The following is a 14,827-nucleotide window of genomic DNA, read 5'->3' as shown; positions in this document are numbered from 1 at the left end:
CTGTGTTGTTATGATGATCACACCACGTCTCGTTAATCATAAGGCATACCCCCCCGCCCCTCTTCTTACCAGAAAGATGTTTGTTTCTGTCGGCGCGATGCATGAAGAAACCAGCTGGCTGCACCGACTCCGTTAGCGTCTCTTGAGTTAGCCATGTTTCCGTGAAGCAGAGCACGTTGCAATCCCTGATGTCTCTCTGGAATGCTACCCGTGCTCGGATTTCATCAACCTTATTGTCAAGAGACTGGACATTGGCGAGTAGTATGCTAGGGAGTGGAGCGCGATGTGCCCGTCTCCGAAGCCTGACCACGAGACCGCCTCGTTTGCCCCTTTTACGGCGTCGCACAGGGTCGCCGGCTGGGATCAGATCCATTGTATTGGGTGGAAGGCAAAACACTGGATCCGTTTCGGGAAAGTCATATTCCTGGTAGGAACGAGTTGACGTTAATCGTATATTCAGTAGTTCCTCCCGACTGTATGTAATGAAACCTAAGATTACCTGGGGTACCGATGTAAGAAATAACACATAAAAAAACAAAATACTGCATATTTTCCAAGGAACGCGAAGCGAGGCGGCCATCTCTTTTCGGCGCCGGAAGTAGAGCAGTACTGAATCCATGTGTACGTGTGTGTATAGTGCGTATGCTATCGTGTGTGTGTGTGTGTGTGTGTGTGTGTGTGTGTGTGTGTGTGTGTGTGTGTGTGTGTGTGTGTGTGTGTGTGTGTGTGTGTGTGTGTGTGTGTGTGTGTGTGTGTGTGTGTGTGTGTGTAAATGCATGTGTCGGTGCCTATGTTTGTGTTGCTTCAAAGTCCCCGCTGTTCCATAATCTGTGTTTTTAAATCTGATTCTCCTGCTGCATCAGTTACTTGATGTGGAATAGAGTTCCATGTAGTCATGGCTCTATGTAGTACTGTGCGCCTCCCATAGTCTGTTCTGGACTTGGGGACTGTGAAGAGACCTCTTGTGGCATGTCTTGTGGGGTAGTCATGGGTGTCTGAGCTGTGTGCCAGTAGTTTAGACAGACAGCTTAATGCTGCCTCTCATAAATACAAGTAGTGATGCAGTCAATCTCTCCTCCACTTTCAGCCAGGAGAGATTGGCATGCATATTATTAATATTAGCTCTCTGTGTACATCCAAGGGCCAGCTGCCCTGTTCTGAGCCAATTGCAATTTTCCTTTTTTTGTGGCACCTGACCACACGACTGAACAGTAGTCCAGGTGTGACAAGACTAGGGCCTGTAGGACCTGCCTTGTTGATGGTGTTGATAAGAAGGCAGAGCAGCGCTTTATTATAGACAGACTTCTCCCCATCTTAGCTACTGTTGTATCAATATATTTTGACCATGACAGTTTACAATCCAGGGTTACTCCAAGCAGTTTAGTCACTTCAACTTGCTCAATTTCCACATTATTTATTACAAGATTGAGTTGAGGTTCAGGGTTTAGTAAATGATTTGTCCCAAATACAATGCTTTTAGTTTTATAAATATTTAGGGCTAATTTATTCCTTGCCACCCACTCTGAAACTAACTGCAGCTCTTTGTTGAGTGTTGCAGTCATTTCAGTCGCTGTAGTAGTTGACGTGTATAGTGTTGAGTCATCCGCATACATAGACACACTGGCTTTACTCAAAGCCAATGGCAATTCATTAGTAAAGATTGAACATAGTAATGGGCCTAGACAGCTGCCTTGGGGAATTCCTGATTCTACCTGGATTATGTTGGAGAGGCTTCCATTAAAGAACACCCTCTGTGTTCTGTTAGACAAGTAACTCTTTATCCACATTATAGCAGGGGGTGTAAAGCCATAACACATTATAGCAGGGGGTGTAAAGCCATAACACATTATAGCAGGGGGTGTAAAGCCATAACACATTATAGCAGGGGGTGTAAAGTCATAACACATTATAGCAGGGGGTGTAAAGCCATAACACATTATAGCAGGGGGTGTAAAGTCATAACACATTATAGCAGGGGGTGTAAAGTCATCCACATTATAGCAGGGGGTGTAAAGCCATAACACATTATAGCAGGGGGTGTAAAGTCATAACACATTATAGCAGGGGGTGTAAAGCCATAACACATACGTTTTTCCAGCAGCAAACTATGATCGATAAATGTCAAAAAGCCACACGGAAGTCAAACAAAACAGCCCCCCCAACTATTTTTATTTTTATCATCAATTTCTCTCAGCCAATCGTCAGTCATTTGTGTAAGTGCTGTGCTTGTTGAATACTGTAGAACCCTACCCTGTTATTGGTCAGAAGAAGCGCACTGTGGGAATCGGTGCCATTTGGCTAGCATCCAGAGTGTAATTGTATCACTATGGAAATGGTTTCTGCTTTGTCCACAAAATTACATTTCGTCTCTAAAAATAAACAATTGTGATTCGTTGAATCTCAGCACTCTCATTGTAAAACCTTGTATTGTTCAATCTGGTGAGAAAAATCACATGGAGATATACGCAATCTTGGTGCTGCATCCCCAATGGAACCCTATTCCCTATATATAGTGCACTACTTTAGACCAGGGTCGGTAGGACTGTGGCACCCTATTCCCTATATATAGTGCACTACTTTAGACCAGGGTCGGTAGGACTGTGGCACCCTATTCCCTATATATAGTGCACTACTTTAGACCAGGGTCGGTAGGACTGTGGCACCCTATTCCCTATATATAGTGCACTACTTTAGACCAGGGTCGGTAGGACTGTGGCACCCTATTCCCTATATATAGTGCACTACTTTAGACCAGGGTCGGTAGGACTGTGGCACCCTATTCCCTATATATAGTGCACTACTTTAGACCAGGGTCGGTAGGACTGTGGCACCCTATTCCCTATATATAGTGCACTACTTTAGACCAGGGTCGGTAGGACTGTGGCACCCTATTCCCTATATATAGTGCACTACTTTAGACCAGGGTCGGTAGGACTGTGGCACCCTATTCCCTATATATAGTGCACTACTTTAGACCAGGGTCGGTAGGACTGTGGCACCCTATTCCCTATATAGTGCACTACTTTAGACCAGGGTCGGTAGGACTGTGGCACCCTATTCCCTATATATAGTGCACTACTTTAGACCAGGGTCGGTAGGACTGTGGCACCCTATTCCCTATATATAGTGCACTACTTTAGACCAGGGTCGGTAGGACTGTGGCACCCTATTCCCTATATATAGTGCACTACTTTAGACCAGGGTCGGTAGGACTGTGGCACCCTATTCCCTATATATAGTGCACTACTTTAGACCAGGGTCGGTAGGACTGTGGCACCCTATTCCCTATATATAGTGCACTACTTTAGACCAGGGTCGGTAGGACTGTGGCACCCTATTCCCTATATATAGTGCACTACTTTAGACCAGGGTCGGTAGGACTGTGGCACCCTATTCCCTATATATAGTGCACTACTTTAGACCAGGGTCGGTAGGACTGTGGCACCCTATTCCCTATATATAGTGCACTACTTTAGACCAGGGTCGGTAGGACTGTGGCACCCTATTCCCTATATATAGTGCACTACTTTAGACCAGGGTCGGTAGGACTGTGGCACCCTATTCCCTATATATAGTGCACTACTTTAGACCAGGGTCGGTAGGACTGTGGCACCCTATTCCCTATATATAGTGCACTACTTTAGACCAGGGTCGGTAGGACTGTGGCACCCTATTCCCTATATATAGTGCACTACTTTAGACCAGGGTCGGTAGGACTGTGGCACCCTATTCCCTATATATAGTGCACTACTTTAGACCAGGGTCGGTAGGACTGTGGCACCCTATTCCCTATATATAGTGCACTACTTTAGACCAGGGTCGGTAGGACTGTGGCACCCTATTCCCTATATATAGTGCACTACTTTAGACCAGGGTCGGTAGGACTGTGGCACCCTATTCCCTATATATAGTGCACTACTTTAGACCAGGGTCGGTAGGACTGTGGCACCCTATTCCCTATTTAGTGCACTACTTTAGACCAGGGTCGGTAGGACTGTGGCACCCTATTCCCTATTTAGTGCACTACTTTAGACCAGGGTCGGTAGGACTGTGGCACCCTATTCCCTATATATAGTGCACTACTTTAGACCAGGGTCGGTAGGACTGTGGCACCCTATTCCCTATATATAGTGCACTACTTTAGACCAGGGTCGGTAGGACTGTGGCACCCTATTCCCTATATAGTGCACTACTTTAGACCAGGACCCATGGGGCTATAAATAGGACCCATGAGGCTCGGGTCAAAAGTAGTGCACTCTATAGGGAATAGGGTGCCACAGTCCTACCGACCCTGGTCCAAAGTAGTGCACTAAATAGGGAATAGGGTTCCATTTGGGGACGGATCCTTTCTAATGTGACTCACTGTTATTCTGAACTTCAAGAGCACTTTTATGAAGGCAAATCTCCTGCAGTCTATTTATTGTCTGCGACTGTGCTCACTTTTCGCCCTAGCCGGAGAGAAAGCCAATGTGTTCTCTTCTCGCACACAAAGGAAGTGAATTAAATTCTTATCAGTGGGGGAAAAACCACAAAACACCCTCCTGTATAGAAGGCAATGTTTTGCGGGATAACGTTTAGTCTCATCAAGGTACAAAAAGCACAAACTCAGTAACACACCACGCTCATCGGGAAACGGGCTGCGTCTTGAAATGACAACCCGTTCCCTATATAGTGCACTACTTTTAACTAGCGCCCCCATAGGACTCTGGACAAAAGTAGTGCACTAATTAGGGGACTAGGATGCCGTTTCAGACTCAACCCAGGCGATTGGTATGTAAGGAGAGTTTTGAAAAGACAACCGGGGATGTTAATTATCACACTTCATAGAAGTTTGTGTTGGTATCATAACTATAGACCTCTAAATAACAAGTCATGTCCATTTGTAAACCTCATGGTTGGTGTAATGTATGTATATTCTGGATGGTTGAGGAAACAGGAAGTGATAGAGGCCTATAATGTAACCATGTACAGTAGGTGGTCTATACCACTGTCATAATGTAATGTATGTCTAATCTGGATGGTTGAGGAAACAGGAAGTGATAGAGGCCATGACAGGAAGTGATGTAACCATGTACAGTAGGTGGTCTATACCACTGTCATAATGTAATGTATGTCTATTCGGGATGGTTGAGGAAACAGGAAGTGATAGAGGCCTATAATGTAACCATGTACAGTAGGTGGTCTATACCACTGTCATAATGTAATGTATGTATATTCTGGATGGTTGAGGAAACAGGAAGTGATAGAGGCCTATAATGTAACCACGTACAGTAGGTGGTCTATACCACTGTCATAATGTAATGATGTATATTCTGGATGGTTGAGGAAACAGGAAGTGATAGAGGCCTATAATGTAACCATGTACAGTAGGTGGTCTATACCACTGTCATAATGTAATGTATGTATATTCTGGATGGTTGAGGAAACAGGAAGTGATAGAGGCCTATAATGTAACCACGTACAGTAGGTGGTCTATACCACTGTCATAATGTAATGTATGTATATTCTGGATGGTTGAGGAAACAGGAAGTGATAGAGGCCTATAATGTAACCATGTACAGTAGGTGGTCTATACCACTGTCATAATGTAATGTATGTATATTCTGGATGGTTGAGGAAACAGGAAGTGATAGAGGCCATGAGAGGAAGTGATGTAACCATGTACAGTAGGTGGTCTATACCACTGTCATAATGTAATGTATGTATATTCTGGATGGTTGAGGAAACAGGAAGTGATAGAGGCCTATAATGTAACCATGTACAGTAGGTGGTCTATACCACTGTCATAATGTAATGTATGTCTAATCTGGATGGTTGAGGAAACAGGAAGTGATAGAGGCCATGACAGGAAGTGATGTAACCATGTACAGTAGGTGGTCTATACCACTGTCATAATGTCATTGAGGAAGTGGCCAAATTAAATTCTCATCATGTTGTTCAGCAGCGTTCTCCATTTCAGTCTAGCTGTCGTACTCATTCATGTTTGCCAGATAATAATTATAGCTTAAGGCTGTGTGTAGAAACAGTTGAGGGACAGACAGTCCGTATGTTGAAGTCAGAGGGAGTGTCCCAAATGGCACCCTATTCCCTATGTAGTGCACTTATTCTGACCAGGGCCCCTATGGTTTTGATCAAAAGGAGTGCACTATGTAGGGAATAGGGTGCCAGAGTCCTACCGACCCTGGTCCAAAGTAGTGCACTATGTAGGGAATAGTGTGCCGGTTGGGATGTAGACAGAAAACCATGAGACGATTCAACAGTGAGCCTTATTGTGAATATTTTAAAATTAAAATGGTTAAAGAGCAACACAAATAGCTTCTTAGCAAAGAGAAATTTCTCAAGAAAGTATTTTCCTAGGACTGTCTGGGAGTGGTCTGAGTGGGGCGGGGGAAACTAAAAACTAGCTGTTATTGGCAGAGAGGTTTGGAACTCTCTTTCTGATTGGTCTATGAACTAACTAACTGATATTTCAGGAAGTTCTTCCAAATAGCTCTTATACTAAAACAACATTATCATCATTTTCACAAATTCACAGTATTATTCCAACCTCATAGTGTGGAAATATATATAAAACATAAGAAAATCATGTTTTTGACCGCACTGGGCCTTTAATACTGCAGCACCTGAGAGGTTGTGGGGGAGTTAAGAGGGAGACGTGTTGATTGGCTCTTTCATGAGAGGAAACAGAGATCCCTGGTTTGATTTCTGCTTCTATTTTTCATTTCATTTACTTTTACTCCTTTCCAACTCACATGGCTTGGTACACAGTGATATCAGGTTTGGTACACAGTGATATCAGGCTTGGTACACAGTGATATCAGGCTAGGTACACAGTGATATCAGGTTGGGTACACAGTGATATCAGGCTTGGTACACAGTGATATCAGGCTTGGTACACAGTGATATCAGGCTTGGTATACAGTGATATCAGGCTGGGTACACAGTGATATCAGGCTTGGTACACAGTGATATCAGGCTTGGTACACAGTGATATCAGGCTTGGTATACAGTGATATCAGGCTGGGTACACAGTGATATCAGGCTTGGTACACAGTGATATCAGGCTTGGTACACAGTGATATCAGGTTGGGTACACAGTGATATCAGGCTTGGTACACAGTGATATCAGGTTTGGTACACAGTGATATCAGGCTTGGTACACAGTGATATCAGGCTTGGTACACAGTGATATCAGGTTTGGTACACAGTGATATCAGGCTTGGTACACAGTGATATCAGGCTTGGTACACAGTGATATCAGGCTAGGTACACAGTGATATCAGGCTTGGTACACAGTGATATCAGGTTGGGTACACAGTGATATCAGGCTTGGTACACAGTGATATCAGGTTTGGTACACAGTGATATCAGGCTTGGTACACAGTGATATCAGGTTGGGTACACAGTGATATCAGGCTTGGTACACAGTGATATCAGGTTTGGTACACAGTGATATCAGGTTTGGTACACAGTGATATCAGGTTGGGTACACAGTGATATCAGGCTTGGTACACAGTGATATCAGGCTTGGTACACAGTGATATCAGGTTGAGGATACATTTGACTTTCATTTAACATCAGAGTATAAGAGTATATAACTTTATAAACATTTAATTTATAATTTCTATAAAGCCACTAAAACATTTTCTTCTGTACCCTCTCTAACAGCCAATAGGACACAGCTCCCTGCACCCTCCCTAACAGCCAATAGAACACAGCTAGAACCCTTCCCGGTCACTAGTCAGTACCCTTCACTGCCACTAGTTAGTACCCTTCCCTGCCACTAGTTAGTACCCTTCCATGTCACTAGTCAGTACCCTTCCCTGCCACTAGTTAGTACCCTTCCCTGCCACTAGTTAGTACCCTTCCCTGTCACTAGTTAGTACCCTTCCCTGCCACTAGTTAGTACCCTTCCCTGCCACTAGTTAGTACCCTTCCCTGCCACTAGTTAGTACCCTTCCCTAGTTAGTACCCTTCCCTAGTTAGTACCCTTCACTAGTTAGTACCCTTCCCTAGTTAGTACCCTTCCCTGCCACTAGTTAGTACCCTTCCCTGCCACTAGTTAGTACCCTTCCCTGCCACTAGTTAGTACCCTAATTCCACAGTTAGCATTTATTTTCCTAGGAGAGAAATACACATTAATTCCACAGTTAGCATTGTACTTCTCATTTCTTTTGATAGTGGTGATTTTGTATTGAGTCATGGAAATTAATTTGTCACTCTACTAATGACTGTATAACGCTGCTAACTAATTGGGTGTAATTACTGCTTCAGTGATCTGCATAGCGCCTGATTGACATTTAAACATGACAACGCGTCCCAAACCGAACACTGCTATTCTCTACATAGTGCACTGATGTTAACCAGAGCCCTGTGAGCCCGGGGTCCAAAGTAGTGCACTATGTAGTGAATAGGGTAACCATTTTGGATGTAGATATGTCATGATGAGAACAGACCAGCTATTAGAGACGGCTGCTGCAGGAATTATAATTAAGACCTGTGGATATAAGCAAGAACATAACTAAAGGGATGTTTTCCATGAGACAAATAGTGAGAGTGTTATAAAGCATAGAGATGCTATAGTTCACTATATTCATTATAAATATTTTATAGGGAATTATATGGTTTAAAGAAGCTGTATATCCAAAATATTGTACCAGATTTAGCTGTATATCCAATATCAATTCTTCCTGAAGAAAGCTCTGACATAACAGACGAGTGGTTGAACACGTATTGTCCTTGTCCTGATGTATTGATGCCGTGTTAGAATCAGAAGCTCATCGGGCAATAATCACAGGGGTCTGACGTCCTCTCGTAGTGATTAAAGCAGTCTCTGTCTGTCCAGGGTAATAACAAGCCTGTGATTCTAACCAGTCTCTGTCTGTCCAGGGTAATAACAAGCCTGTGATTAAAACAGTCTCTGTCTGTCCAGGGTAATAACAAGCCTGTGATTAAAACAGTCTCTGTCTGTCCAGGGTAAATAACAAGCCTGTGATTAAAACAGTCTCTGTCTGTCCAGGGAAATAACAAGCCTGTGATTAAAACAGTCTCTGTCTGTCCAGGGAAATAACAAGCCTGTGATTAAAACAGTCTCTGTCTGTCCAGGGTAATAACAAGCCTGTGATTAAAACAGTCTCTGTCTGTCCAGGGAAATAACAAGCCTGTGATTAAAACAGTCTCTGTCTGTCCAGGGAAATAACAAGCCTGTGATTCTAACCAGTCTCTGTCTGTCCAGGGTAATAACAAGCCTGTGATTCTAACCAGTCTCTGTCTGTCCAGGGTAATAACAAGCCTGTGATTCTAACCAGTCTCTGTCTGTCCAGGGTAAAAACAAGCCTGTGATTCTAACCAGTCTCTGTCTGTCCAGGGTAATAACAAGCCTGTGATTCTAACCAGTCTCTGTCTGTCCAGGGTAATAACAAGCCTGTGATTCTAACCAGTCTCTGTCTGTCCAGGGTAATAACAAGCCTGTGATTCTAACCAGTCTCTGTCTGTCCAGGGAAACAACAAGCCTGTGATTCTAACCAGTCTCTGTCTGTCCAGGGTAATAACAAGCCTGTGATTCTAACCAGTCTCTGTCTGTCCAGGGTAATAACAAGCCTGTGATTCTAACCAGTCTCTGTCTGTCCAGGGTAATAACAAGCCTGTGATTCTAACCAGTCTCTGTCTGTCCAGGGTAATAACAAGCCTGTGATTCTAACCAGTCTCTGTCTGTCCAGGGTAATAACAAGCCTGTGATTCTAACCAGTCTCTGTCTGTCCAGGGTAATAACAAGCCTGTGATTCTAACCAGTCTCTGTCTGTCCAGGGTAAATACAAGCCTGTGATTCTAACCAGTCTCTGTCTGTCCAGGGTAATAACAAGCCTGTGATTCTAACCAGTCTCTGTCTGTCCAGGGTAATAACAAGCCTGTGATTCTAACCAGTCTCTGTCTGTCCAGGGTAATAACAAGCCTGTGATTCTAACCAGTCTCTGTCTGTCCAGGGAAATAACAAGCCTGTGATTCTAACCAGTCTCTGTCTGTCCAGGGAAATAACAAGCCTGTGATTCTAACCAGTCTCTGTCTGTCCAGGGTAATAACAAGCCTGTGATTCTAACCAGTCTCTGTCTGTCCAGGGTAATAACAAGCCTGTGATTCTAACCAGTCTCTGTCTGTCCAGGGAAATAACAAGCCTGTGATTCTAACCAGTCTCTGTCTGTCCAGGGTAATAACAAGCCTGTGATTCTAACCAGTCTCTGTCTGTCCAGGGTAATAACAAGCCTGTGATTCTAACCAGTCTCTGTCTGTCCAGGGTAATAACAAGCCTGTGATTCTAACCAGTCTCTGTCTGTCCAGGGTAATAACAAGCCTGTGATTCTAACCAGTCTCTGTCTGTCCAGGGTAATAACAAGCCTGTGATTCTAACCAGTCTCTGTCTGTCCAGGGAAACAACAAGCCTGTGATTCTAACCAGTCTCTGTCTGTCCAGGGTAATAACAAGCCTGTGATTCTAACCAGTCTCTGTCTGTCCAGGGTAATAACAAGCCTGTGATTCTAACCAGTCTCTGTCTGTCCAGGGTAATAACAAGCCTGTGATTCTAACCAGTCTCTGTCTGTCCAGGGTAATAACAAGCCTGTGATTCTAACCAGTCTCTGTCTGTCCAGGGAAATAACAAGCCTGTGATTCTAACCAGTCTCTGTCTGTCCAGGGTAATAACAAGCCTGTGATTCTAACCAGTCTCTGTCTGTCCAGGGTAATAACAAGCCTGTGATTCTAACCAGTCTCTGTCTGTCCAGGGAAATAACAAGCCTGTGATTCTAACCAGTCTCTGTCTGTCCAGGGTAATAACAAGCCTGTGATTCTAACCAGTCTCTGTCTGTCCAGGGTAATAACAAGCCTGTGATTCTAACCAGTCTCTGTCTGTCCAGGGAAAAACCAGCCTGTGATTCTAACCAGTCTCTGTCTGTCCAGGGAAAAACCAGCCTGTGATTCTAACAGCTCTGAAGTCTCCATCTGAACATCTGAAATCTATTGATCCTGTCAGCCACCCTACCATGCCTTTTGGCTGGACCTGTGTGTGTGTGTGTGTGTGTGTGTGTGTGTGTGTGTGTGTGTGTGTGTGTGTGTGTGTGTGTGTGTGTGTGTGTGTGTGTGTGTGTGTGTGCGTGCGTGCGTGCGTGCGTGCGTGCGTGCGTGCGTGCGTGCGTAACTCTTAACCGTCCTATGGAAGTGCTTCCCCCGTAGTGCCCGGTAGGGCCCCTCCATTTTGTCAGCCTGGCTGGTAATCTCTTCCACCCAGCAGGCAGGCAGAGGGCCTCCTTTTGTTACCCCATCTACGCCCCTCCTCCCTGGGCTGGAGAATAGGCTACCGAGGCCCTCTATGGATGACTGAACCTAATGCACTTCACTGGTGCTCTGAATACCGGTAAGACAAATTAATATCATATGTCATAAATATCAAATATCATACATATATATATGTAGATGGCTTCCCAGCATGCATTTCACTCCACTGACCCATGGTAGATGGCTTCCCAGCATGCATTTCACTCCACTGACCCATGGTAGATGGCTTCCCAGCATGCATTTCACTCCCCTGACCCATGGTAGATGGCTTCCCAGCATGCATTTCACTCCACTGACCCATGGTAGATGGCTTCCCAGCATGCATTTCACTCCACTGACCCATGGTAGATGGCTTCCCCCAGCATGCATTTCACTCCACTGACCCATGGTAGTTGGCTTCCCCAGCATGCATTTCACTCCACTGACCCATGGTAGTTGGCTTCCCCAGCATGCATTTCACTCCACTGACCCATGGTAGTTGGCTTCCCCAGCATGCATTTCACTCCACTGACCCATGGTAGATGGCTTCCCAGCATGCATTTCACTCCACTGACCCATGGTAGATGGCTTCCCCCAGCATGCATTTCACTCCACTGACTCATTGTAGTTGGCTTCCCCAGCATGCATGGTAGATGGCTTCCCCCAGCATGCATTTCACTCCACTGACTCATTGTAGTTGGCTTCCCCAGCATGCATGGTAGATGGCTTCCCCCAGCATGCATTGCACTCCACTGTAAAATTATTTTAAAGGTCCTCTTTGCTTCATGCACCTTACATTTATATTTACCTTGAATTCTCCTCGATGACCTTTTTGTCCCTGCTCTCTCCATGTTGGAACAGCTTTCTCTTTCCAGCGGTGCCCAACCAACCCAAGGCTCCCCGGCCTACTGTATTTCCTCCTGGCCAGCTGCTCCGGGCTGAAGTCTCCCCTGGTCAAGGCCCTCTAGAGCCCCCAGCTCACTTCCTCCTTTTCTCCAGCACCTGTTCCTGCCTTGTCAAGGCCCTGGCACTGGACTGGAGAATCCTGGGAGCTTGGAGACCAGCCATCTGCTCTGCTTCCCAACTCTGCACCATTCTACGGTTCTACCCCCTAGTCTCTGGAGCCTCTCTAGTCTGCAGTCAGACCTACTGCAGTAATGGAGCCATTCTACCCCCCAGTCTCTGGAGCCTCTCTAGTCTGCAGCCATTGTCTACTGCAGCCTGGCCTACTGCAGCCATGGCCTACTGCAGTACTGGAGCCATTCTACCCTCAGTCCCTGGAGCCTCTGTAGCCTGCAGCCTGGTCTACTGCAGCCTGGTCTACTGCAGCCTGGTCTACTGCAGCCTGGCCTACTGCAGCCTGGTCTACTGCAGCCTGGCCTACTGCAGTACTGGCCTACTGCAGCCTGGTCTACTGCAGCCTGGCCTACTGCTGCTCTGGAGCCTAGCTATTTTCATTTTATATTATTTTTTATTTAACCTTTATTTAACTAGGCAAATCAGTTAAGAACAAATTCTTATTTACAATGACGGCCTACCAAACGGCAAAAGGCCTCCTGCAGGGACGGAGGCTGGGATAAAAAATAACAAATAAATTAAATATAAATATAGGACAAAACACACATCATGACAAGAGAGACAACACAACACTACATAAAGAGAGACCTAAGACAACAACATAGCAAGGCAGCAACACATGACAACACAACATGGTAGCAGGACAACATGGTAGAATCACAACATAACAGCAACATGGTAGCAGCACAAAAACAGGGTACAAACATTGTTGGGCACAGACAACAGCACAAAGGGCAAGAAGGTAGAGACAACAATACATCATGCAAAGCAGCCACAACTGTCAGTAAGACTGTCCATGACTGAGTCTTTGAATGAAGAGGCGGAGATAAAACTGTCCAGTTTGAGTGTTTTTTTGCAGCTCGTTCCAGTCGCTAGCTGCAGAGAACTGAAAAGAGGAGCGACCCAGGGATGTGTGTGCTTTGGGGACCTTTAACAGAATGTGACTGGCAGAACGGTGTTGTATGTGGAGGATGAGGGCTGCAGTAGATATCTCAGATAGGGGGGAGTGAGGCCTAAGAGGGTTTTATAAATAAGCATCAACCAGTGGGTCTTGTGATGGGTATACAGAGATAACCAGTTTACAGAGGAGTATAGAGTGCAGTGTTGTGTCCTATAAGGAGCATTGGTGGAAAATCTGATGGCCGAATGGTAAAGAACATCTAGCCGCTCGAGAGCACCCTTACCTGCCGATCTATAAATTACGTCTCCATAATCTAGCACGGGGTAGAGCCATAATGATTTGAGGCCACAGCCCTGATGTGGAAGACACCATCTCATGCCATAAGTATCACAAGCACATTCTGTGCCTATTTTGAATCATACAGTATGAATATTGTATATACGCCCCATATGCCTCACTGACAATATATATAGTGTGGCACAACTCAAAGAGTGTGTGTGTGTGTGTGTGTGTGTGTGTGTGTGTGTGTGTGTGTGTGTGTGTGTGTGTGTGTGTGGAGTGTATATCTCCTCATCACAAGGCTCTTGAGGAAGTGGAGTTTTGGGGAATTCTTTGTCATTTCAGTATAAATATTTTAAAACAGCCAGACAAACAGACACCGAGCTCTTAAGGACTCTCAAACTCTGCTACAGGACTACAACTCCCATGAATGGCCCTATATTTCGCACTTGCGCATTGGGCCAACGGAGACGAGGCGCGCGGAGATTCCGTTTTGTGAAATGGCGGCGTGAAAAGGCCTGGAGAAATTTACTAAACTAAACCAAAGACTTTCTATTATATTGACAAGATAATCAAGTGACCGCTCTAACGATGGAAATACATGTTGTCAAAGATGGAATGCAGGCGGGAGGTAGACATTACTGAGCACGGTTACATGCACACAATAATGCGATTATTTTAGATAGGTTAATATAATAGTTAATTTAAAACGTTTACATGCTTTGCAAGAAGAACGATTTCCTTAATAATCCTGTTTACATGGACACATCTGAAATCAAGCTACCGATGGGACTTGATGAATGCAAAAAATTGCTGATCCCAAAAAATATTCTACCACAGTGACCACATGTTATTTTTGACAAGACTAATTGAACCTGAGTTCGGACATATACAGTTTGTATGTGAAAACTATTTATAAGATACAAACTTTGTTTTTCCAAACTCACTTAACTCGTTCATAAGAGGAAGGCTTGCTTTACCAAGTGCTGAATTTGGTCAGTTTAATATCAAATTATTATTGTACATGTAAACATCAGTATGTTTACATGCACACGAATACTTTGATATTAAATTAATTATGGCAGTAGGCTGGTTATGCAATAGTCATGTAAACACCTTCCTCTGTTTATCTTAATCTGGTGTTCTGAGGAATCTTTCGAATTATTAGAACGTGTAAACACAATCTGCATTCCGGAAGTGTATTTGACCTCTGCGTGTGCTAGGAACAGCCCTCTTTAGCAGGAGTGAGTTTGGAACGTAATCTTT

This window comes from Salvelinus alpinus, chromosome 11, assembly GCF_045679555.1.
Source record: "Salvelinus alpinus chromosome 11, SLU_Salpinus.1, whole genome shotgun sequence".
In the NCBI taxonomy this organism is placed as follows: domain Eukaryota; kingdom Metazoa; phylum Chordata; class Actinopteri; order Salmoniformes; family Salmonidae; genus Salvelinus; species Salvelinus alpinus.
This window is presented reverse-complemented; position numbering follows the sequence as displayed.